This window comes from Falco biarmicus, chromosome 1, assembly GCF_023638135.1.
Source record: "Falco biarmicus isolate bFalBia1 chromosome 1, bFalBia1.pri, whole genome shotgun sequence".
Classification (NCBI taxonomy): domain Eukaryota; kingdom Metazoa; phylum Chordata; class Aves; order Falconiformes; family Falconidae; genus Falco; species Falco biarmicus.
The window spans coordinates 22,648,588-22,673,690 of NC_079288.1; the positions used below are offsets into that span (position 1 = coordinate 22,648,588).

Genomic DNA, 25,103 nt, shown 5'->3' on the forward strand with positions numbered 1-25,103 from the left:
AAACGCCTGCACTGGAGTCATGCTTACAGACCTGTTCTTGACAGCCACTGCATCCCCATTTTCAACACTTGAAGCACCAGCAGGAGTTTAACCACATCCAGTTTCACAAAACCTATGCCTAAGCCAGCAGCAACACCCCGTGTCACTCCCTGCATGGTTCTCCCACTCCAGCTGCCACCCAGCCACACAGGTCAAATAAGCAGCAGAGATCACACTGTGCCACTCTAAGCTCAACTGATTCATCAGGAACTCTGTTAGATCAGGAACAGCCCACATTATATTTATTGCAGGATGACTATGAGATTAGAAAGAAAAAAACACTCCACAGTTTATTTGCTATATAAAGCTTAGAGTGGATTACAAGGCAATTTTTCATTCTCTCCCAGGTTCCCAGACATGCTATTCACTTGCTTAAACATATGCACGTTTCTAAACAGTCTGGTTTAAGTCGACTTCTCCAATATTTTGGTAATGGAAAAATATAATTACATATAAATAAAAGTTGACAACAGCAGGGGTTTATTTGCACAGCAATCTTGAGATCGTTTCAGGGGCCAGCTTCCATCTAGGATGCTTTTACATACTGCTGGTGGCACAGGAATTTGGAATAGGCTTCAGACTCGCAGCTACCCACAGCATGGACTCACTGAAGTAACCTGAGAACAAGGCTTGAGAAGTCTGGTTTGAAGCATGAGATCACTCTGCCTGACCAGAAAACAAACAGCAAAATTAATTGAAGTTTCACAGCGCTGTAGAATTCAGACTCAGCTTTTGGGATGCACCTTACTTGTCGTATAGAACTGTTTCCTCTTCTGTCCGATACACCATCCCATCACGTTCTTTCCGAAGGCCTTGATTTGACTTCCCTCCCACAATCATTCTTTTTTAAGAAATTTTTTAAAAAATTATCAAAGGGGGAGGTGGAAATTTTAAGCTCCTCTCTACCCATGCCATTCTGGAAGCACCCAAAAAGAGAAGCACTTATTCTAGAAGTGACTAAGACGTGAGTCATCTGATGAGTAAGCACATTGGCTCTAGAAGTCTCATTCAATCCATCACCATACCCAAACCATCTCACTACCTAAATCACTTGACCATTTTATATGTCAATGCAGCAGCACTCCAAGGTCAGGAAGGGGCTCCCATTTCCTATGCCAGTGTAATTGCCGCTCATCTTGTCACGCTAAGATGACAGAACACCACTGGGAAACCCTGTGCTGAAACAGCAGAGGAAAACCGTGTCGTGAGTTTGCATTTAAAGTGTTTTGAAAACCAACTTTGGAAACGCCTCCAACCTCGGCTAACACGTGGGTTAAGTGTGTGCACGTCGCTGGCACCAACCGCTCTGCACACCGCAAATGCAAGCACAAGCCCTGCTCCCAGCAGCAGGGATGGGCAGGGGCTCTGCGCTGGCAGGTGCCAGAACTGCAGCCAAACTCTTGCAACATCCTTCTATTACTCTCACAAAAGTTCCTATACGACGCTGAAAAAGCATTAAGTTAAACCACTTACGGTTCTTAAATATCTCTCCATTCTGGATACAAGCACCTCGCAAAACAGACACACTCACCTTCACAACCATCCTGTGGGATACATTCACCGGCAGGGAAATAGAGCACTGAGGAGCAGGTGTAATTCCCATAAATCCTTCTTACAGACCCCAACAGATACCTTGATGCCTTTGAACTGCTAGCTTAAGATCCAACAGCAGGTCTACAGCAGATGTCCCTCTGCCCTCTTCCTAAAATCCAGGTGAGGACACCAGTCAGCAGGTGCGGTGTCTCCTCCGAAGGCTCCTGGCACCCCGTGCTCCATCGGGGCAGCCACCAGCAAAGCAGCAGTAATGCACCCAACAAACAGCCTGGGCATCCCCAGAAGTCTGTTCAATCTGTTTTACAGCCCCGTGCACAGCTGTTCTGTGGGGCTGCTAATTGCTCCATGTTCCATCAGCGCAGCACAATGAATACACTCATAAGTGGAATAACTGCAGAATTTAAATTGGTCTGCACTGTACCGCTGGCATCACACTACAACCAATGTCTTGGTATTGAATTTCCACAGTTTTTAGGTTTTCTGAATATTTCAACAGACTCGCAGGAGAACACAGCCAGGGTTTTTATCTAACAGGTCAGCCCTGTGAGCATCTGCCTTTATACAAACAAATATAAAAGAATAGCAATTTCTTATCAAGGAGTGAATTTGCAATTCACCTGTGCTGGCCTAAAGGTGTGAACAGTTGCCTTACACCCCTTTGTGCCAAATTCAGTGACCACAACTCATCCTCTTGCAAACTGAGGTCAGATAACGAGACTTTATCCCATAAAGATAGTCAGCCTTGGCTCCAGAGGTGCTGTGCTTGAGTGTGGCAGTGACCTTCCTCAGCTGAAACATTAGTCCATGTCTGCCTATGCCTCCCGGCCACCTTTCACACCCTGCTTCCCTCCAAGAGCTTCAGCTTCACCACCAAAATCATCTAACGTGGACAATGAGCCATTTCTGGCAGCAGAAGGGAAGAGATCCCAGGCAACTTGCTGGCCTGAGGATGGAGAGAGAGGCTTACACCCAAAGAAACAGCCCAGAAACACCTGGATGTTACAACTCAAGTCAAAATTACCACAAAGCAGAAGCTGCCGGCATTGATGAGAAGGATAAAAAAAGCGCTGAAAAACTCCACACAGGCTCATGATAACAGCTGCCTGCGGGTGCAGGTACAAGATTAGCAAAGGATAAGCCGCTTTTCAGCATCATTACAGCACATGCTGCTAAAGCTGCAGGTGGGTTGACACACACCTCCGAAGGGTTCAGGCAGAGGTCCCTGGGCCCGACAGCTCAGCTGTGACCACAGCCCAGCAGCTGCCAGGGTGGCACATGCACTTGCGCACCTTCAGGGACACACAGGCACACAAATGTAAGCAAACAGCTCAGATCCCACCAGCGCCTCATCATCTACTGCTCTCCACGGCAATCCTATCAGATGTACAAACCAGGTCTCCAGGAGGGAGGAAAACCCAACGGCCTTCAAGCAGAGTGCACAGCAGCTCCACTGTGAATCCGCTTCACGCTGATGCAAATACGTCCCCTCTCCCACACTAAAGGCACCCTTCAATATAAAGGGTAATTACCAGCTCTCCTGCTACAGCTACAACGTCATGAAAGGTCTGCTCCCTGTTGGGATAATCGCTCCATGTGCCTGTCTCTGTCCAAGACAGCAAGACTTCACCAGCCACCTCCAGCTCTCCCAGCCAGCACAAGCTAGCTGCTCACGGATTACAGACCAGCACATTGCTGCAGCGCTTCCAGCTTACACCTCTGGCACCAGTGAAAAGCAAACCCAAAGACAGACAGGTCCCTTCAGCAGACAAATAGCTGTACCTTGGGGAAAGAGAGAGGGAGGCAGAAAGGAGCTTACTGTTATCCTTAATCCCTTTCTCTAGGAGCCTGCTGCAGAGGTGTAAGGACAGTCTCACCCCTGGAAATACTCGCTCAGCTGTCTGCGTCCAACCTGTGGGCAAGGCAGGTCTGCTCCCGACGTAACCAGCAACACACTAATGCAGCTCTGTCTCCTGGCAGCTGAATTCAAAGGGGACTGCAGGGAGCAAAGAAGCACTAGGAAAACACACAGAATAAAATGCTTTATAAAGACCCACCCATGACAAATCCCTGGTTTCAGGCTAAGGGTTTCACCCTGCTCCAACTGGAAATCGCTGGCGAGATTTCACTCACCCCTCTGCTCCATGACAGCACGAATCCCAGAGAGGTTACACACTTCACGTGGATTTCTCAGCCCCCGGGAAGACTCCCTCCCACCCTGCAGTAAGGACATCAGTAAAGTCAGTAATGACAAAGCTGCCCAAGGATGGATGTGCGCGCAGCCACCACCGCGCTGCCCTGCCACCAGCACTGTACCTGCTCCGTGGAGGACTGCTGACTGCGATCAAGGCAACTCCATCACCACTCTTCTTAAACAACCGGAGTTCTCCGAAGTCATTAACTCATATAAACATCTCATGTCTGCTTAGGGAGCTCCGTTTTTACAAGCATTCATATGTGAAAAGCAATCACTGAGCGCATTTAAGAAGAGGCGAAATCAAGAAAGAAGCTTTTGTTATAAATAGTGGAACATTTCTCTGAGTGCACGTTGTGTAGCTTGGCTCCTCCGGCTCTACACCACATTGTATTTTGTGTCACACAGCCTTTAAATCCTGTTACCTTCAACATCTGCATCTTCACTTTAAATATCTTGCTTCCCTGTACTGCTGCCTGTTTTTCAAAAAGTCAGAGCCAGCCAGAGCATTTGTGGCCTGCCCTGGGGAGACACTAATCTCACTGGCTAAAAATTTTTACTCTTTCCCCTGCTTTCCCAGCCTTCTCTCCTCTTCTTGCTGCATCTTGACCTTTAGACAGTTAAGTTTTTGAGTCAGGGTCTTTCGCTGACTCTGTTATTTTAGGGCACCATCCCCATCCCCACAGTATGAACCATAAACAACAGAAATGCAAAATTATGCTTGTACAGGGTCTGGTCCAAAGCTCGTTGGAAAGTTGTCTCTCTCTTCAATGGCATGTGGACCAGAGCCATAATACCAGCATGAGCAGACAAGAGCTATTTGCAAAGCTAACTATTTGGGGAATACAATTATGCAAAACCATGATCTTCCAGCAGAATGTCTTCGCACTTTCCAACAGACCCCCCCAAAAAAGGGTGTGCACACGTATATGTATGTTTTTATCAAGCATTTTTGGCATAGGAAGCCTTCTGATGCCATGGTGACGGGTGCTCTTACAAACCCTTAACATAATAGATACAGATAAACCTGATGCCAATTAGCAAAGCAATACTGCTGTGCTTACATGATCCACAGCTACTCTGAAAGGGACAAAAATCTAACTCTCATGAACAAGATCAAAACAAAAACCCAGATCCATTGTTAAACAGATTAATCAGACTCTGGGAAAGCTCATCAGGGATTGGGTTCAATCTCCGCTGTTGTTATTAGCATAAACCCTGTACAGCAGGAACAATAGGCTCACTTAAGTCCCACGCTCTCCGTTTACTTTGCAATGAGACTCCTCTCGGGCTCACAGCATTTAACATACATGCTTTTAATTAAGGGGACAGGGACATGAGGAAGAGTCTGGCTGAAATTTATACTGCAGCAAAACAAAACTGTTAATGGCCCTTTTTATAAGGGTAGGGCTACCAGTCCCTGCTCTCCCAAGCAAAGCCAGCGTGGGAGAGAAAGGAGCCCCGGCGCCAGCATCACCTCCCTGGACCCAGCAGGGACCTGCTGCTGCACACCAGGCACCAGCCCACGTACAAGAGCCAGTCCTTCCCTAGGGAGAAGACAGCCATGGCAGGGAGAGGAGAGCTAGGGATGACCGTATGCAAGGTGGATAGAACTGTGCTGTGCTGGCGAGCAAGCCCAGAGCCGACGGGGCATCGGCCACCGTGCTGTGCCTGGCCCATGGGCAACAAGGCACCGATAGAGGGATGGCAGGAAGGCTCCTGCTCGCCTGCGCGGCAAAGGGACGGCCGAGAACACGACAAAGCACAGCCCCAAAGCAGTTCCCTGCAGCTGCGGGGACCGGACGGGGCCCCTCATGGGCTGCCGGCTCCTGGGAGAGGCTGCAGGGATGTGTTTGTGGGAAGTGGGTTAACAGCATCCAAAGAGAAAAAAAGTCTCCACAGGAGCGCTGACAGGTAAATGGAGCGTGGGAATGACAGCCTGCCGAGAAACAACATCCTGCGCCCCTCGTCGGGCATCAATCATGCGCTCCCAAAAAATCCCTGAATTAGAATTAAATATGACTTTGCCGCCTCTGCACCAAAAATTATTCATTCCATAAAAAGCATTTTCCTACATCTCTCTTATGACTCCTCCATTGCTCTCCAGGCCCCCTCACTCCTCTCCCACAGAGGAGTCATTTGATCAAGGCACTTTTCTGATTGCAGCATTCTGCAAACTTTTTTTGCAGAAGGGTTAAATGAGCACATCCCTGCAGGGACCAGCCAAGGGTGGAGGGAATGACCTTCCTCTAGTGACACTAGTGACAGCAAGGCAAAGCGGAGCCCCCCCGCTGCAATTGAGCATTGCATCTACTTTGTTGAAGGCAGAGGGAAGTCCCACCATGCCTTCCACTGTGATTTTAAATTTTTCCTCCAGATGTGCAGATTAGAACTAAATAATGATCTCTACACATACTTTGTTTGCTTAGGTCTTGCTGAAGCTAAGCAAATGCTTGAGTATGCGTATTGCTTAGGGAAGAACTGCTGGATGGGATCGCTGCTTTGCTCACCCAGTGCTCCAGGTGGGCTTCATGGGAATTAGATTTTCCAGTCACAGCTCAGGAACCTGGGCAGAAAGAGAGATGCTGCTGCATGGTCTTCCCTATAGCAACATCTAATGATGGGTCCAGGGAGGATGAGAAGCTAGCATGCCCTGCATGCTCATGGATTCAGAACCAGTTGCACATCTGAGACAGGTAAGAGTCATCTTCTTTTTTTCAAGCAGTTACTGTGCACTTTTCCATTCCAGTCCAGAGGAGGAATCACTGTTGTAGAAGCAGGGAGTCCAAGGTCCTGCTGGCAACCCAAAGCTTGCAAGCCAAGTTTTACTCCTGACTGTCATCACTTCATCACACAGAGCCAGACACATTGACCTCACCTCGCTGCTCTTCCACAAAACGGGGCCAGCAGCTCCTCACCCCAGTGCTGGGAGGCCTGAGCCATCACTGAGCATCTCACTGTCCCATCCACCTGCAGACCTCTCACTTCCACCGGTGCTCACACCAACTGCCACGCTGTCACCTTCCACCACTCTAACTCCCAATTTCATAACTCAGTTGCGGCACTTCCATCTCCGGCAACATTTAACTGGGACAAATGCCAACATATACATTGCTTGGTGAAGAGCATACAGAGCCGTAAAACCAACCAAAGGTTTCAAGTGGTAACTAATCAGCTACAACAATGAATAATACATGCACTTTCAATTGTTTGATCATTTCCTGGATGTCTCCCATAAATACCTAACCAGTAAAGCATGCCTTGGACAGTGACACTTGTATCTTTTTCCTGTCTGAGCTAATTCTGTGCTATTTACTTAAAATAGAAAATTCAGTAGGAGAAAGACAGGTTGAAAGGTAACAGGATTTTGGGAGCATTTTGAGCACTCAAACTTGCTCTGAACAACGAATACTTAATCCAAGTGTTTCATCTTTTCTCAAACTTACATTATTCTATAACAAATGTTATACACCCGTTTGAACCCCTTCAGCCAGGCAGGCTGCTGGGCAGCAGCCTTCATCAGCAAGCATCACACGTGATGCTCGCTGACCAAGCTGCACCCCTGCCAGGGCAGAGCTTGGGCATGCAGCCTCATGGAAACCAGCACCAAGATAAAAGCCTGGCCTGAAAAATACAGCCCAAGCAGCCTTCACTGAAATACAAGAGCTTTGCTTTTAACTGAGATGGAATTTCTAGTTCAGGCTTTTGAAACCAAGTGTTGTGTTTAAAAAAAAATAAAAATATAAAGAAACCAGTGCAAATCTCCTCCCAGAAAGGAAAGTGGAGTTGTCAAAACAGCTGGAATGCCTTGGGCATTTGCTAAAGAAGGGGCTGGAAAGCGTCAGTATCATTTGGCTTTTAGCAAGGCTTGAATGAGCTTTACCCTTCAGATGGGGACTGGCCAGTCCGACAGGGGTTAATTTACACCACTGAGCCCTGGTGTCACGAAAGACACCCCAGTGTGGGCAAAGGGTGCCAAAAGCTGCTCACCGCTGCCGTCTCCTCAGAGAAGCCTGTCAGTTGACGCTGGTCTCTGCACCGCGGCAAGTCTCTTCTCTACCACAGCACAGCGATGCTCAGCCGTCATCACCCATCCCATCAGGGCTGAACAGGTTTTTAAGCTACACATTTAGAAGGAAGGTGCAAAAAACCCCCCACCTACCTTAATATTCCAGCTGGTGCCTAATCCTTTAAACTCTCCTGGAGAGGTGCTTTTCATTTCCAAAGAAAAGTGAGTTAATGTTCTTGCCAGTGCTGTTAATCAGAGCAGCAAAGCCTCTTTTCGTCGCACAGGGCCCAGGTGACTGTTTCCAAGGGATTAGCTGTTACCACATTTAGTTCAGTAAAGGGTTTATCTCAGTCATGTTCACAAAGGCCGACTACGAAGACATTTGCCTGTCGAATTCCCACGGGCTGACACCCTGAGCAGCCACAGGGCGCAGAGCGTGCCCGGGGAAGCATGAAATGGTAATTGCCGGGAGTAGGGACCTCTTACCACTCACCAGCACAAGAAGCCAGGCCAAGCGGCAGCTCTTTTTGCAAGATACAGCCACTGCTGGCTGCCAGCAGGCTGGGCTGTCCAGAGGAGAGAAGGGTAAGGGAGCTGGGGGCAGGCGAGTGAAGATTTTCAAAGCCCCCGACCAGGTCAGGCACCACATCTTTCAGCAATCTGTTTGCTAATGGTCACAGCAGCTGCCATCAGGGATGTCTGGTTGCCAAAGCCATGACCCACGTATTCCAGAGAGCCTCTGAAAACTGCACGGGGTGAAACTATTGGACTTTTGCCACCAACTTTAATCCAGAGCTCAGTCAGGCTCTGCTGAACACGGCAAGCCAGGAGCAGTGCTGAAGGGAGCACTGGTGTCTGCAGCCATCCTGAAGGTTTCATAGAAGACAACCAAGTTAGGCACCCAGGCTCTTCTCAGACCAGTGCGAGCTTCCAGCTGATGAAAAGGAATCATGTTTAAAAAAAAAAAAAAAATAAAAAAATCTAGATTTTGTGCACTGCTGTTTCCTCCGGCACTAGCCAAGCATTTTGATTCTTAACTCACCGCCTGCTCCATCCTCTTTAGCAACCACTCAGGTTTGCATTAGTGCCAAGGACAAACACTGAAGCTTTGGGACTGCTTCCTGAACTCCTCAGCAGACCAGAGGGAAATTCATATTTTCCCTCTTGCTCACCAAGAAAGCAGGCTGGGGTGGGGCTGGAAAGATTTATAAAGCCCCAGGTGCCCAAGAATAAGAAATTCCACTCTGATGCTTCTACCCCTGCTCCCCCCAGCCTTGAAGGGGACTTTGCTGGCATCTCGCACCAGCTGGCCGAGCGCTCACTGACTGCATCAGGCCAGCGTGCCCACGGGCTGCCTGCGGCCCCAGAAAGAGCTTCTGTGCACCAGTGTCAAGTGGCTGAACGAAGAGTCATCAGAAAAGAGGGCTGATGCCCGAAGCACCAGTAAGCAGGACATCACTGGGCATTTAGAAGAATGACAAAGGCGGTTCTCACAAACGGAGGGGGGAAATAAAGGAGAAATGAGACTGAAGATTGCAAACCATTTCCTAGTGTTTGGCATGCTCTAAAATTAGTGCTATAATGGATGTCATCAGCCAGCATTTATTTTCCATTCTGAAGACAAGAATTCAAATAAGCAAGCTGCAGCAAGAGAAGCACTTGCTTAGCTGAGCAGCCAACCCCTAACCCAGGCAGCAATGCAAATGCAAACCTGCCGGCTCCATTCCTGCTGCCTCTTGCTTGGGAGCTTTGCAAATGACAGCTCAAGCTGGAGACCCATTTTGTTTGACCACATCACAGCCCCCACCCCCCAGAGGCAACAGAGCCTCGGGAGCAGGGGCGGGGGGGGGGGGGGGGGGGGGGGGGGGGGGGGGGGGGGGGGCAGGCAGAGTTGCTCCAGAGATTTGCTACACTCATACAACCGTACAAGATGACTGAGGAAGTCCCAAAATTACTCTGCCTGGACAGGACCTGATGCAGCAGGTTCCCCCACCACAGTTTGGGAAAGCCCTGCTATCAATCATCCTGATGGATTTCACTGCTGCTGTCCCCAAGGCACGAGCCCTGTTCAGCCGGCTCATGCCTGGGCAGGGAGATCCCAACAGCTCTGCTGTCTCACTGTGGCTCAACAGGGACAGCTCTCACCTGGCTGGGCTCAAACCCACTCTGGCCACAAAACCAGGTCACCAGATCCCAGGAGGATGTGCTGGTACCATCAGCATCCCACCTGGTGTTGTGCTGATCCGCCTACCACCAGCACCTGGCTCCCAAAGCTCTGGCACAAAGGCTTCGTGGGTTTTTAATTGAAAACACAAGCAGCAAATCACTATAGGTTTACCTTGCAGCTCTCATAGCTCCCCTCTCTTTCCAACATGCACGCACCAGGTAAAGGTACCCAACACCGCACGAGGCTGCAGAGCATCAGGGCCATGCAGCAATGCCTGGGAAGCTCTGGAAAGGCCACCAAGCTCGGCCAGGAGCAGCGATGTGAGCACCGATGTGACGCACCCATTGCTCTTTCAAAGTTTCAGAACAAATCCCTGACGGCAGAGGAGAACTGGCAGCATCACTCAGCTACGAGGTGTCAGAGATATTTCAGGCAGCCAGATATTCCCATGAAGAAACCCAGAAAAAGTCATCTCCTCACTCCCCCAGCTGCCTCTCTTTGCATTATTGCTAACATGGATGTGACTCACTAGAGTTGGGTTTATATTAAACTCTTGAAACAGATTGTTTGGCTGTTATGTAAATCCAGTAAATGTTAAAACACTAGAATAAATCAGTCAAGCAGTTACCAGAGCCAGCTCTCTCTCCAGAGATATCCAAGAGAATATTTTTTTTTAAAAAAAAAGGGGAGAGGTGGCAAGAGATGAAGGGGAAATAATAATAATAAACATAAAAGAAATAAATCACAGCTGCCTTTCAGCAGAGGGAGAGCTGTGCTGGCGGCTGCAGCACCCCCATCAGCGCTGCTACCAGTGTCCTGCCTAGCTACATACTGGCAAATCACCCAGTTGCTGCTCTGTGCAAGTGAAGTTATGCAGCATCACCTGCACAAAACGCCAGCTCTGGGTCAGCAGGACTGCCTCTGCACCGTGCCACAGGACAGAGCATGGCGACCTCAGCAGATGCTGAGGTTAAGCAGTCAGCCATACCATGCTTTAAAATAAAATAAACCCCAAACCAGGCACGAAGGTGCTACCTCCCATCCTTACCACTGGGCAGGAGGTTCTGCTTTAGGAGATGCCCCTTTCCCGTGGAGCAGAGGGCATCTGCCACCCAGAGAAAAGTCTCCTGCTCACCACGACACGAGCAAGCAGGCACAGGAACAGATTTTAAAATTTGCAAACACAAGTGTTTTTATTAGAAATCTGACTCCAGGATTTTCAACAGTCTAGAGGCCAAAGGATTAGTCAGAAAAATTATCTGGCAAATAATCTGCAATAATAAGCAAAACCAGAGCATATCACCATCTGCTCACAGATCCCTCCAAAGACAAAAATAAGGAGGCTTCAAATTAATGTCTTCACTTTGTAGCTAATTGTTTGTAACCAAGCCATCAGGATCAAAATGCTCCTACACCTACATTAGCAACAAAAAAAGGAAGCAGGTAGAAATTAGGACCCCAAATGTTAGTTGCAATGTCAAGCGCGTTAGTTGAGCTGCCACTGGAACCAGCCACGTGGCTCAGCCCCAGCACCACGTTCCCCACCAGACTGAAGAGCAGCTGGAGCTTGGGGGACCCTGGATGCACAACGCCCTCAGGATGGGCACGCTGGGCAGGAGGCAGCGACCTGCCTGGCCTCCAGGCTGGCACAGCACAAGCTCCATCTCTAACAGCCCCAGAGATGAAACCATAGAGCAGCACCATCACAGCATTGAAATGAAGCGGAAGAGATCTCTGAGCTGTTTAATTAAACAGCGTCTGGGAAAGTCTCTGCTTTTATTAAACACTGCCTCAAAAGAACAGAGCTGAGTAATCCACCAATGGGGAAAAACACACTCTTTAGCTACAAGGTGTTATTATTATAGGCTTAATATCAAAATGGTTTGTTCAGTTTATAACATTAGACTGAAGCAAACGCTCCCAGCCTTGGCAAGACTCCGAGATACTATGGATCTACATTACACACCTACATAAGCACTTGAGGTTCCTATGGAAAGGAGTCTCCCATCTGGAGAGGTAAGGCACTGATTTGCACCAGGTTTCCATGGCACAGCAGAGCTGGTCAGACAGATTACAGCAGTGCATGCGTGTTGTACCAGGCACCAACAGGGATGGGAGCCGCCACTGCAGCAAGGGCAGTGACAGCAGTGGCAGGAGTCGATCCCATCGACTGGGGCCAGCAGCAGCAGGCAGGCAGCTGCAGGAACTCCAGGCACGGCCAACGTAAGCGCAGACCATCGGGGAAGCGCTCCGCAGGTGTCCTGAACACTGAGGGCACCTTGCTCAGCACCACATATTCAACACCGAACTTAGATCCTGCTTAACCTCGAGCTACTGCTTCCTCGCTTTCCCCTTCTGCAAAACAGAGGTGTTCGCGTATAAATGCTTAGATAAAAGGCTTCGGAGCAGGGGGGTTAAGCAGCATTACTGCTGCTGAGCCTGCCCTTGGGAACCCATCCGGAGACAAGCAGCCACAGATTGCTCCGCGCCACAGCACCGGGCTGGGACAGCACCATTGCCACCCGCGCCCGCTCACCTCCCCGCAGGTGCAGCCAGGCTGTCTCCATCCCCCACACCCAAAATATAAGAAATAATCCCTACAACCTGAAACTGTGATGTTTGAGGCTCTTCTTGAGCCTTCAGTGAAGAAGAATCTCTCACTTCTCAAGTTGAAAAACAAACTCTTTCTCTGTCTTTTATTTGCTAATTAAATGTGCTCATTGTATTCAGATCTCATTTTTTGGTGCATAATGTTTTGCCCATCTGTTTGATTAAAAAAGAACCCAACCACACAGCTTCATTAAGCTAATTAGACACATTCAGCCATTGGTTAATATTCTGAAGTACTTTACAATTATTCTCCCCAGTTATTAAATCTCCTCTGAGGATTTTATTTTCTGTGCTACACTCTTTATTAGCCAGCACCCAAGTCCGACTGCATTTGCCCACTCCTTACCCACATGCAAACATCCCACTGACTCCCTCCGCGGTTTGTGACCCAAGACATACAGGTAAATTTGTGCCTGGATCTGACACAGTTCAGTCCACCCTGACCTCAAAACACAGCCTCTTCCTCCCTCTGTGCCACAGAGGCTCCGCACTGCCTGCCCAGGGACAGCTGGAGGATGACAACGCATTAAAAAGAACACCACGGCACCGGGGAACCATGTCCAGCTGAAGACTGGAGGATTATCTATCTTTCAGGGATTTCTCCGTCCCAGATTTACTCCCCATCTGTACTTTTAAAGGGAAAAATGGTCTCAGAAAAGCTCAGGACCACAGTTCAAGATGGGCCATCCTAGAGAATGAAAACTAACACCAACTGAACTGGTGTAGCAACGGCACGGCCATGCGGCACCATGCAAGCTGACCTCGCTGGCAGTCCTGTGAAGGCTTCTAAGGTGACTTCTTAGGGTTCAGGTTTCTGTACTAAGTTGTCATCAAAGCTACTTGCACCTTGGGCCCCCAACACGCCAGTCTCCCCAAGCTCTCTGCGCCATTACAGAGAACATGCAGCAGTTCTAAGGCTCCATTTCCACATGTCCCAGCATCGCTGCCCCACCACTCCTCCAAAACATCCAAAGCTTTGACCAGCACTGCCCCCCACCAGCAGCCCTGCCCCAAACCAGAGCAGTCCCTGCTCAGCCTCAGCCACAGGACAAGGATCCTTCAGGATGAAGTATTGCGGGCAGGCAAAGGGGACAAATGGCACTGGAAGGATGGCAGGAAAGAGCCTGGAGATGACAGAAGCAGCATTGTCACCTTTTCCTGGTATGAGCAGAACTCACAACTGGAGCGCCTCACCTCTCCCTCACCGTAATATCTTCCCTCCTCTACCCAGCCATCCATTTCCAAAAAAATTTGTAACAAATCTTTGAAGCCTTAATCACTGCAAGACACTTAAGAGTCCAGGAGGACAAAGGCTCCAGAACTTGGGTGGCCAAGGTGGCAGGGTGGGAGACAGGACTGGCAGACAGAGATATACAGCAGATGTCTGGCTTGCCTTTTGCACAGGGTCTGGTGTCAGAAGGAAGCCAAGTTAATTTTTTTTTATTTATTTTTTTTTTTTATAGCAAGCTCTGACATACATGGTTCTAGTCCCACCTCCTGGCCCCAACTGACACCAAAACCCCCAGTCTTGAGAAAGAGCTGCAAGAGATAACGATGAAAATCCACATTCGCGTGCAGTATGGACCCGTGAGGGCTCTTCCTTCCTGAACCAGCACTAAACCCAAGATGTAGGTCAAGAGCTTCTAGAAAACAAGCCAGATCATTTATAGGAAAAGCCACACTGAGTCAGGCCGTGCATCCACCTTGCCCTGATTTCTGTCTCCAACAGGGGCCAGTACTGGATGCTTGGAGGGGTGGCTGGCGCAAAATTAAGAGCTTAAAAATAGTAATGATAATCAGAAAAAAAAAATTAGAGTTTGCCCTCCTGACAGCACTTCCCAGCTTCAAGCAGTCACTCAGGGAGCCCCAAGAGAGCATCCCTGAACTTGTCTACCACATTTTGATGCTATTTATTTTTTCAGCCTCCAGAGCACTGGAAGGAATTAAGCTCTGCGATGTGACAAGCACTGCAGAGAAAGCAGGATATATGCCGTACCTGTTGGCCACACGGGGAGGTTCAGGCACCCCTAACACCCCTCTCAGTGCCAGAGAGGACACACTCACTGCCCCATGATAGACCCCAACACAGGGTCAGCAAGAAGCTGCCACAAATACTCTGTACAGTGTAACAGAGCAAGAAGGAAAGGAAGGGCAAGGGAAGCAGCTGTCCTCTATTTGCTTCTGCAATCCCAGCCCAACCTCTGTTATTTGGATTTAGAGAAAACAGCCAGTATTCATTCTCTTGGTATAAAAGGTGGTTACACTTGCAAGAAATCAATTGGTGGTAATTTAACTGAAGGAAGAAGAAATTTAGAGGTTGATGCAGCTGTGATTTGACACAGGCTACACCAGGGCCCTTGGAAAACCTTAATTTCCTTCAGGCCAGCCTGTTCTCCTTGGTTCGCACTGTAATTAGCTTCCCCTGACATCCAGGCAGAGAGCCTAGACCAACAGTTGAAAATTTGGCCAGGTTATTACAACCTTTCAATAGCCTGGCAACAGCACCAATTAATATAGAGCTAACTGCCTCGCTATAAATGCTCTAAGGCGCACTGAAAAGCAAGCTTTGGCTCAAACAACTTCTAATCAAAGCAGGCATTAAAAAGAAAGCTTAAGAAATCACCCCCAAAAGGCCAGTGCAGAACTCCCTTGAAAGTCCAGCCCCAGCTGGCACCTGCACAAACAAGCCTGCTATGTTGGAAAAGGAAAAGCAAGGAAATGGAAGCAAAGGAAAACCCTACCAAATGACCCAGGGTTATCATTTGAGCTGTGGTTTTTCAATAATATAACAGCATCTGTGACATACTGACCATTCAGTAGTTGAATGGCACGCCTAGATTTAAAAAAAAAAAAAAAAAAAAGACATTTTGCTCCTTCCTTAATGCCTTCTTTAATTTATCTTCCAGGTTTTGGGGTCCCTTCATGGGTGCGCAGCTTTGGTGAAATCTTATTCCAGCTAGACGCAACAGCCAAGGATGCTGCAGCCCTCTGGAGAGGGCAGGGATGTAGCACCAAGCCTTATTCCTGACAAGCTCTGCCTCTCGAGCATGTGGCCTTCCTCTGGGGAGACAGCCAAAACGAAAAGGGAGAGAACTGAGGGCTGGGTCCAAGGTCCTGGGAAACACAAACCAAGCAGCTCTTCCGCATCTCCCATCACCAGCAGTATTTCTTTATCTTGGCCTTAAGGAGGAATTAAAGTTGCTGAGGACTAATTCAGGCTGTTCTTAACGTGCCACCCAGGAGCAGGCAAGCTCTGGTGCACATGCCACCAGCCATGCGGGAATCAAGGGACAAACAGGGCTGGAAAACCAATGTCCACATTAGTCAAACTCAAGAGCAGTGCTGGCTTTCAGCCAGGGGTTACTCCAGATGTTCTGCCCTGCATCTTGGGCTTTGGCTGCTTTACACACTGCTTTCCTCGCTCATGTCCACAGTGAGGACAACTATCTTGTCCCTCTGCTGAAAGGGCCACAGGTCCTAACACTAAAAACGCAAGGCTGCAGATTTTTAAAGGGACAAATCCAATGTTTCACTTTTTTCAGGCTGAATCCACCTCCTGTCGCTGACTCCAGTCACCTTCCCAGTACACCAGTTCAGGGAAACCAGTCAGTACCCATGGGAGTGGAAGCAGCATCCCACCCACCCATTCAGGAAGAACGCAGCAGCCTCACAGGGCAAGTGGTCCCCCATTAACCCAAAGAGTGCAAACAAGGTGGTGGGTGGTCCTGTCTCGCCAGCACCTGATGAACAGTGACCCAGGTGATCCATGTCAAAGCTGCTAACAACAATAGCAGCCCCAGTGTTAAGTGAGCTATGGATTTTCATCATCCAGCGAAATCACCAACCCCTCCTCAAAGCCAGAAATTCCTTCGGTGGTTTCTTCTTTAAGTTGGCCAATGGTTTACTATTTTTTTTTTTTAATTTACTTACTTCTTTAAATCCTGCCCTCTGGGTTAGCTGAAGGATACTATTGCCTGGGACAGACCTGCAGTGGTACACAAATGCACTGCTGGAGGGACACTTACCCTTCAGTTTGCTCCCCTCACTCCCATGTTTCCTATTCTTTTCCCTTAAGACAATGTCTGCAGCTAAATGAACACATTACAGCAGAAATTTTATACTTAATTTTTCCCTTGGGTGTTTTGCTGACCCTACCGAGAACTATATTTAAATGTGCAATTTCCTGGCTGGGCTCATTTGCAGTCCCTTCCCCCCAGCTGCCTATGCAAGCCTGGCCCAGAATCCAATTAGCTACTACCACCCTTTAAATCAAAGGCATTAAAAAAAAACCCTCAAACAAGAAAAAACAAAATCAAGGATTTTAATTGCATCATTCTTATTATATGTCTCAATACTTACAATTCCCGTGCTCTCTGGGAGGTGGGCTTGAAAGGCTGGAAGATGACAGGTTTCCAAGCAGACAAATTTATAGCCAGAACAAACAGTTTGACAGCAGAGAGACTCTGCCCACCCTAATCAGGGCATGTTGGGCTTAATACATGGCAGAGCTGGATGCAGGACCTGCCCAGCACCAGGGGAAGGAGCAGCTGCTCCCCAGCACCCGAGAGGAGGCATGGCAAGCACAACAACTTCCAGCTTTACACACAAAGAAGCACCTTCAGTCCATCTGGTTGTAACGCCAGGAACCTCCTTTCATCACCCCCAGATGCCTGGGAGGTGGTGGTGGTGTTGCTGCAGTTTTCAGAGGAGTTTAAAGTGAAGGGATGTCCAAAGCCCACAGACACTTTGGACATCCCTTCCACCAGGATCGCAGCTTGTGGCAGTTTCAGTATGAAGGCAAGGCTGTGGTTTACACGTGGTCAAAGGCAGCCACCTCCCACAGACAAGCCCAGAGAGCACCCAGCTCTATTTCTAAATAAGTGATCCAGCAATCAGAAGACTGGTCTACTTCTGGGATTTTGCTGGTGTCACAATTACTCCTTGGCCAGTTTCAGCTGGTCATGGTGACAGCCACTGCAGCAGCTGTACCACGTTCCCAACAGCCCCAGCTTTGCACATGAACAAGGCAAGGAGGATGTGGATTCCCACCACCATATAGCCCTGGTCTTCACCACGATGGAGGGGCACTTCACTCCTTTCCCCATCACATCTTTAAGGTTCCAGCTTTTGCAGGTCAGGGTCCCAACTGAGGATTGCTGTGGCTGTTCTGACTTAACGGCAACCTCAGAGCATCTCCAGAGCCCCTTTTGGGCAAGCTTCTTGACACCCCATCCTGCTCAGCAGCCTGTGCTCCAGCTCTTGGCTTCTTCCTGCCTCCAGGAGCCACTCAGCCGATCCCCAGAAAGCCTTTGGCTCTGGTGAATCTCCACAGGAGTGCTTGGCCAGGGCAGGAGGAGCCAGGCCCTGTGAGGCTGGAAGCCATCGGGAAAGCGGACATGCCATTTGCTGACTGACTGCAAGTGCCTCAGCCTGGACACCAGAGTTCCCAACTGCCGGCACTGCTTGGGAGGTACCACAGCTGCAGAAGAGGTCAAGGACTTTGGAACAGTCCCGTTGCTGCTGGAAATGGTGCTTCCCAATATCAGCAAGTGAGGAGTAGCTGGGATGACTTCGCTTCAAGATATTGGCTGTCCAGGTCCAAGCAAGCTGCCTTCAGCTGCTGGCAGGAGCTGGGTCCATCCCGAACAGTGCGGTCACCTGTACCTGCTCCTGAAAAAACACACGGGCTTGGCTCAGGCCTCCTGCCACCAAATCAGGGGACTGCAGAAATCCCATAGGTGAACCAAAAAACTCTTACGAGAGCGTTAGACAGCTCAGCCTCCGGGGGAGTGGAGCAGGAAAGGGTTTAGTACGAGCCACAGGCTTCTTGCCAAGAAACTAGAAGAGGCACCAAGTGATCCACAGGTCATGACAGCAGAACAGACAGCTCCAAAGAAGCTCAAAACAAGCACACTTGCATGGTGGGACAGAGACTCGCAACAGGAGGGAGCACTGCCAAAATAAATGTATTAAAGCACAACGATGAAACATCTTTCTTCATTGACTCCCTGATTCCACACCCTTCCTTTAGAGAGGAAAAGATACACATGGACAGATGATTTTGCAGAAAGCCATCAGCTAGGAAGATCAGATTCCCCAAGAGATCCACACCTCTGAACCATCTTTCTCTTCTCTTCCACGCAGCTACACTGACAACTTGCAAAGATGCTCTGCAGAGCTCCCTAATGTGCTAGAAACCAGTTTGACGGTGAAGTGTCAATGTATTTCTAGCTTAATAAAAGTTGGGGCATGGGAGAAGAGAGGGAAGGAATGAGACCGATTGTCTTAGACAAAAAGACTGGAATGGATGTCACAGCAGAGAACGTTTCAGGCCAAGGAAATATTTATTCATACCTAAAGAGCACGGAATATTAAATACTCTGGAAACTCTCCTCCACAAAGCCTTAGTGGAGTGAGGCTCTTAGCACCTCGCAGTAACCCCAACACACCCTCAATGCATCCAGGTGTTTCTACACAGATCACAGCAGAAATTCAAGAATACCTTGGCATCACAGCCGTGCTGTTAGCAGGAGGCTGGCACACACACTGTGACAAGGGCGAGCAGCCTCAGCCCTGAGGGCCAGGGACCTCATGAGGAATGAGGGGACAGGGAAGCTGGGCAGGCACCGAACCAAAGGCGACACAGCAACATGCTACTCTGGAGTCAAATCGGAGACAAACAACCAGCCCTTTGGCCTTGCATCCCCAGAGCACCTGCAGTTCTTTGACTCAGATCTGGAGGCTTATTTTCTATTGCTGTGGTATTTCAGATGCAGTTATCGCCTGTGCCTGATGCTGTACGGAGAAAACACTGGTCCCTGCCATGAGGTTTATCCTCTTAAGGTAAGAAAAAATGCCACCAGCAGACAGATGTTTGGAGGAGCATGAGGAAAGCCATAATGGCGTTGCCCATTTTTTCAGGACATGCCGCAGAAGAACAGATTCCCACAGGTGGGGCATAATCTTATATTGCTCTTTTGCTGCTGTGATAATCATTCCGAATGGCAGGCATACAGTGGCATTTGGGTGAAGCGCAGCCACTTTTTGACTCCTTGGAAACAGCAAAATGAAAATTAACAAAAAATGCCAGTTCCGTTCTGCAGTCTGACTTAAATCAATCTATTTGGCATTAAGTAATGGACTCCCAGCAATTGCTATGAATAAACCATGCCTTTTTACTATTGCTTCAAGGCAGATTATAAGCACTGCTCACATCAATACTGTATGAGAAAGGAAAAAGCAGAAGCCTGATTAGAGTATGGAAACATGTTGGAAGAGACGCCTGATCTCTTGAACATGTAAATGCATAGTAGTAACGTGGCCCGATTTGCCAGCTGAAAGCACCGAAGTTCATGACCACTACTACAGAACAAAGGCAGACAAAGCATCACACCCGTGAAGGCATTGCACTGATCTGACAGCACTGTCAAGGAGCTATAAGCCCTCTCAAGTTTCCAAAAAACCCTTCCTTCTGCCTCTTTCCTCCACACTTCCCCAGCCGTCCCCCCGCCAGTGCTGTGCCCATTAGGCAAGCTGAGACGGATGACCTCATTCTCACCATTCCAGCAGATCCCACCCTGCACACACAGTAACCCCCCAGCCCAGCCCCATGGCAGCAGCACACACACATTCCTGGTCCCTCTGCAGCCAGCCAGGGCTGGCCTGACAAGGTGCACCCAGCCATCACCCACTGCTCCATGCCTCTCCGCCTGAGGATGCGGTGCTGACAGAACCAGGCAAAAAAACCCTCATCTCAGGTCCGTTTTGTACCTGGGAGCCTCAGATACCATTAACCTTTGCCAGTTCAGCTACCTGACAGCTACAGAAGGGTCAGCCTGGACTTCAGCACCACAGCATCTCATCAGCCAAGAGGTCAGGGGGTGAATCTTCTGTCCTCATACCACCACTTGAGGCAGGCACAGCATCGGCACAAGCAGACCGAAACCCTTGGTTCCAGCACAAACAATACCACAGAACAGCACTACCCAGACACCGTCACTAGTAGCGGGTGTTAGGAAGTACCAAAATCAAGACTTGACTTGTCTAAGTGGTTAGCTTATGCATGCGTACTATAATTGTCACAGGAACACTGCACCAGGATCCTACTGCCTTCCAAGGATTTTGATTTCTTTGGCATGGGGGTACCACCTTCTATATCACCAGTATCCAAACCCGGTTCTCTCTCCTTCCCTCCCAGTTCTTCCACACTGATCTGTAACCATTCATAAAAGACGGGGAGGGAAGCTCTGAAGAAGCAGAATACACCTTTCCAAGGCAACACTCAGCTCCCTTGAGGGGCAAATCCATCCTCTTCCTTTCATGCTACCATCAATCACTTTTCACATGCTGCAGCAAGGAAGCCTCCTTCCCTAATGGCGTTGTGATTCATCCTCAGATCACCTCCATCCCAGACTCCCAGCAAGGAGGCAGCTCACACATCTTCCAGTTTCTTGTCCACAGACGAGCAAGGCACCAGGTGCTGGGGTTGGACAAAGGAAAGGGAGGGCAGCAGACACCCAGCATGAAGCAACAGCTACAGATCTTCTAGCAGGGCTTCCTTTGAGCATCCCAATTTCTCTCCGAGAGCCCACATCAGAGCAGCAGATCAGACTTAGACCACCAGCTTTTTCTAGCACATGAGGAGGTCCAGAGGCAGGAGGAAAGCTCCAGCAATGCCTGCGTGTTGCCAGTACCATGGCGAGGAAGCACAAAGGCAGGAGCTAGTTGAGAGTAACTTGACAGAGCTCGATGCAGCAGCATGGGAGCTGGTAATTATGGTAATTACAGCCAGCCTCAGGTAGGTATGCATGCACAGCACTCTGCAAAGCAGTGCTGGCACTTTTTTTCCCCCCGCTGCTGCCCAGTTCCTTCAGTTTTATCCATTAGATGCGACAGCCTGCAACTGCGGGCTTCATGAGGCTGTGCCCATGCTACTTCTATATATAAAATCCTACCCTCAGCAGCTCTTTTGTGGTTTTAGGACTTGCTTTATTATATAGAATAGAAACTCGAACTACTGTCTAGAGTGGAAGGTGGGGAAGAAAAGACAGAAACCCATGATAAAGTCTCTCATGACTACAAGGGACCAACAGCAAAATATTCTGAGTTAATACGTACACCAGGCAAAAAACTTAGCTCTATCCCAGCCAAAACCAGAACAGCTGCACTCAAAACTGCAAGATAAAATTGTGAGCAATCTCTGCAGCAGAGGGACAGCTGAGAAACACAAGCCACCAGGACAGCAGCATCTCACCACAGAACACTGCTCCAATACAGCAGCAAACTGTCAAATGCAAGCAATAAAGGCCAGGTCACTAGGGCATGATGATCTCACACCCCTTGGTACAACTGATTCACACTTTCACCACAGTCACAAATCAACACTAACGCACCCTCAGAAGGTGTTATTCAGCCTGGGCTTCTTTAATTTTCCTTTTCCCACTCCAGCTGAGCCTCTCGTGTCTGCTCCTGGTTTAACAGCTATGCTAAGCACTCAATGTTTGGGTCTATCTGTGAATTGGAGCTCCAGGTTACCAAGGAAATCTGTAGCCAGAGGAAACAACTGAACAAATCTTCATGTTAATGTAACAGCCTACATACCAAATCATCCCTCTCCATTTGAAAGCCTTGTGGGTCTGCAGGACTTGCTTCTACAGAGCATACTTAGAGTTCAACAGCCATACTAGAGATCCATGTAAAGTGAGAATACCAGAGGCAAGGTGGAGTTTTTTCCCCTCTGAAGTTGAAGAAAGTGTTACCTGCACAGCTGTGCAAAGTCAGGAGTCTTGCCCTGCACAGTTTCCCCATGGGAACAGGGACCTAACATCCATCCAAAATGGGTCATTAATGCTTTGTCCTCACAAGGTCACACAATTATGGAGCCACCTGGCTGCAAAAAAACAATCAGCACACCATGGAAACCACCATGGGATATTGCAGAGGAACTGCAGGTTTCAGGGAGCTGCTCTTCCTCCCACCACGGCACACAGCTCTGTTTTTGGTGGCTTAATGCAGACCCCTCTGCTCTGCAACAAGGACTCTCATCAAAACATCAGGCTCCGCTGCCAGCTGAAAAGGATGGGACACAGTCCTCCTCACTTATACTGCAGTGAGAAGAAACTACCAGAGACAGTGAATTGCAAATGGTAGCAAAAAAAAAAACCGAGGTAATGAGTTTGGCTCTGCTGACTTTAGGGAAGCAGCTGTCACTCAGCATCAGCAGAAAGGAAGGCTGGATTTCCATGGCTTTCTTCTTGTCCAGGACATACATATGGCTACTCTGCAGAGAGTCCAGCAAGGGAACAGGAAAAAGGGGAAGGATGCCCGTATCTCAGCAAGACACATATTCAAGTGCTGCTCCAACAGACAGTAGCACATCACAGCCTTGCTGTTTACACTCACACCAGCATAATTAGAGCAGTCACTCTTAACCAGCTAACAATTTCACCATAAACTCTGCACAATACTGAAGAATTAATCGCAACATTTCACAGCCTTCCCTGAACACAGCCACCAATCTGCAGAAACATTGAAACCACCCCAGAGACAAACAGGCTAAATTAATCCCACATGGCTTCTGGCAAAAAGAACAACTATTTCAGAGGTACTCACCCTAAAATAATGCCTGCCCAGGGCAGCAACCCAAAAGAAACAAGTCCTCAACAAACCACACCTTTATCCACAAGGCATGACTCAGCTCCTGTGCTGGTGCCACCAAGAAATAAAATAGAAGGGTTCATCTATAGCCAGGTTTCATTCCCTAAACCAGCAGGTTTCTGGGCTCAGAAGCTCCCAGCTGCCATGGGACAGCCTTCCCTTCCAGCTGCAAGCCTCAGCCCACTGAGAAGCCGTGTCCCCAAAAGGTTTTGACCTTTCAGGAAAACTTCCCCATCAAGGGACACCAGCACATGAAAGGAATTTAAAAAAAACCAAAATTCTCTGATGTCATGTACGTGACACTAATGACAAGTATTTATGCTTCTCCCTGTTTCTGTTCATATCACTTATGTCAACAATAAAACTGAAGACTGCAACGGAACAGGAATATATTTCTAAAGACTTAGCCCAGCAGGAAAAGTGACCAAGAAATCCAGACTGCAAATTCTTAAGCAAGTTAGAACTGCAAGTTACACAGTGCTTGACTGCACCCCACCATTAATTAGGAGCTCTATAAAATGACTGCATTTGTATAGGTTAAAAACTAGACTGGAAAGCAACACAGTAGCTGAAAACCAGAAATATAGGATGAAAACCAGAAATATAGGAAAGGTTGAGTCTGATTTCCAGATGGATTTTTTCATAACCCTGATGTTTGATTCCAGGAAAAAAAAAAAAAAAAAAAAGCTACACTTGCTAATTCAAAGCAACCCTTGAAGTAAGGCACAAGCCTTCTCTGGGAACCCACAGAGGACCTCCCTGCTTCATCACATCTCTGGTTTCATCCCTTCTTCCCCGTGCCTGTCACCAGGTGCCACTTCTCACCCAGACCAAGACCAAGGGCAGGCAGCTCTGGGCCAGAGGCACACTACACTTGCTGGTCACCCAGGACCTGGGGAACTCCATTTCTCAAAAATACCGCAACAACCTCCAAAGGGATCTGCAGCATCCTGGCCTGTTGCTGATGTCCCTAACAGAGCATGGTTTTCTGTGATTAGGGACTCAGTCCTTAAAGCCACCACTTGCGGCCAGCTTCACAAGCCTGAGAAACATCTGAACTTCTGAAAAGCTGGCAACAGGCATGTACACTTACACCTCACCCACCACCACAAATCAGCAGCCACTCTCCCACGCATCCATGAAAGTTACTGCAGCTTCTTTCCACCATTATCTTTTACATTAGTATTCTATCCCAATTTATCCATTAGCAGAATTTCTTCTTTAGAAGGCTTCAGACATTTTTCTCCAACCATGCTAGGCTTAACAGCTGTCTTAATTAAAACATGCTTGACAACATGACATTATTTGATAAAAGTCATTTATCTACTTCACCCAATGCTTTGATGCTTTATCTATCACAAACATCACTAACCAACCCTCAGATCTGCCATGACGACTGTGTTATGTCAACAGTTGCTTCTGTACACGTCAATCATCCCCACCACTTTTACAGCCAGCTACCCACATTCATTTCTCCAACCACGTATCTTCTGATGACTGGGTCACCTCCCTGCATGTCGGATGCTTGCTTCTTAAAGCAAGTAAGATCCTGTGCCAAAAAATAAAGGACTGAAGATCAGAAGAGAAACCATGAAGAGAAAGACGTAAGAGGAAGAATTTTGACAGGGGTTACTGTGTACCTAGTTTTCCCCAGATGTGTCTGCTTCCCTACCTCTTAAGGCACAAGGCAGTAAGATTTTATCTCATACCAACTCTATACTTCGCTTTTACACTGGCAGCTTTGTCCAAAAGACAAAGGGGTAACCTGCCTCCTCACTGGTTCTCAGCAAAGGGACAGGCTCAGCTGCCCATCTTCTCCAACTGCCAAACCTCAGCAGCAGGGCTAGGTACCAGCAGGCATCTGCCAGAAGCTGTGC

General features: G+C 48.5%; 1 protein-coding gene across 3 annotated transcripts in view; it reads right to left on the reverse strand.

Moving 5' to 3' along the window:
• The window catches only part of CAMKK1 (calcium/calmodulin dependent protein kinase kinase 1), a 107,977-nt gene that overhangs the window by 79,628 nt on the left and 3,246 nt on the right, over positions 1-25,103 (reverse strand). For 2 of the 3 annotated variants that reach the window (XM_056354102.1, XM_056354083.1), the window contains exon 1: positions 7,947-8,080. The exons of the other annotated variant lie outside the window; for it this stretch is intronic. The gene's annotated coding sequence lies outside the window, so the exon portion shown is untranslated. Of the gene's footprint in view, positions 1-7,946; positions 8,081-25,103 lie in introns of those variants that run through there. 3 annotated transcript variants of the gene reach the window in all.